The sequence below is a fragment of the Bison bison genome, unplaced genomic scaffold, assembly GCF_000754665.1.
Source record: "Bison bison bison isolate TAMUID 2011002044 unplaced genomic scaffold, Bison_UMD1.0 scf7180017864188, whole genome shotgun sequence".
Lineage (NCBI taxonomy): Eukaryota > Metazoa > Chordata > Mammalia > Artiodactyla > Bovidae > Bison > Bison bison.
In genome coordinates this window covers 24,094-25,730 of record NW_011494760.1, presented here as the reverse complement: position 1 = coordinate 25,730, position 1,637 = coordinate 24,094, and positions in this window count along the sequence as shown.

The window sequence follows — 1,637 nt, the reverse complement described above, 5'->3', positions numbered from 1 at the left end:
AAGAATTTAAAAACTAAGAATTTAATTCTTGGACAAGATTTTCCTAGTTTTACTTCTATTGAAATCCATGTGGCACTTCATAGGTGGCACTAGTGGTAAAGAACCTTCCTGCCAATTTAAGAGATCTAAGAGATGTGGGTACAACCCGTGGATTGGGAAGATCCCCTGGAGGGGGGCATGTGCAACTCACTCTAGTATTCTTGCCTGGAAAATCCCATGGCAGAGGAGCCTGGCAGGCTGCAGTCTATCGGGTCACAGGGAGTTGAACACGACTGAAGTGTCTTAGCATGCATGCATTGAAACATTGCTAAGTGATTCAAGTTCTAGGTAAAAAATATTTTTGGTTTTACAAGAACTTTCATAAAGCTAGTGAAGTATGTGAATACTTATCTCTTAAATTATATTTTGAATATTTTCTCTTTTCTGCTTTTTTATAATTATGTATTATTAAAATAAGTATTATGTCACTAAAATACAAACAAAAATATGAAATAAAGTATCCACTATATGACAGGGTTATTTATGTACAGAAATTGCTTTCTTAAAATACTGATAGCCAATATTTGCAACTAGAAAAATTTAAGTAAGTTTAGACATTCAATGTTAGATGTCCATCTTAGAAAATAATGACTATCCATATTTATAGGGAATCTACTATGGATTAGGAACTTCTCTAAAGTTCTCAAACTCCTTTCATACAATATATTTTCTTATTTTACAAGTAAATAAATTCAGTTATAGATGGATAAAGTAAATTACCCAACATCAAATGGTTAAGGAAACTTGATCTTATATGTCCCTGCTATAACCATTCATTATTCAACTGACTTTCATCAAATTACAAATCAAGATTCTTTATTAATCAAAAATGGACAGACTTTCAAATGTTTCTTAGAATGTAAAGAGCTGTAAAGACTGTCACTCCTATACACATAAAGAAAGATTCTGGATAGACTGCAAATTCATGACTGTTCTTGACCATGACATTTCTTTTCAAAATGATTTTAAGGGGGGGGGTATATGATTCAATATATAGAGGAAGACAAGTACTTGCAGAGATAAGTGAGACATAACTGTTGGCTTATGTGGGGAACACACAAGAGTACATAGTTAACACAATTTAGTGAAGGGGTTTGGGGGGGAGGATGAATAAGTCATTCACAATAAACCATTCACACTTTCAAGAATGTATTTTTAAAACTCAGTACATAAACTATGGGCCCAAAGGCATTTACTGCAGAAAAGCTTCCAAGTCACAAAGTATTGTGTGCTTATCACTCGGGGGATGACTAATGAAATTACAGTTTAACCACACAGTGGAATGTCATATAATCATTTGAAAGGGAGCAGGACCCTATGGTTCTTCTCCCTCATGTCTTCAGCCAGACTTTTGCCTGCTGAAAAACTTTGATCAAAAAATAAGCTTAATCAGAGAAGTGAGAAAATGTAGAAACAAAGGAAAACAATCACATAAGACAATATAATGATAGATTAGTCATTAAACATAGTAGAACCCTTTTAGTTTCACTTCAAGAGCTATATTTTTTTTTTTTTTTGATCTTTGTTAATTTGATTAATATGTGTCTTGGGGAGTTTCTCCTTGGGTTTAATGACTAATCTATCATTATATTGTCTTA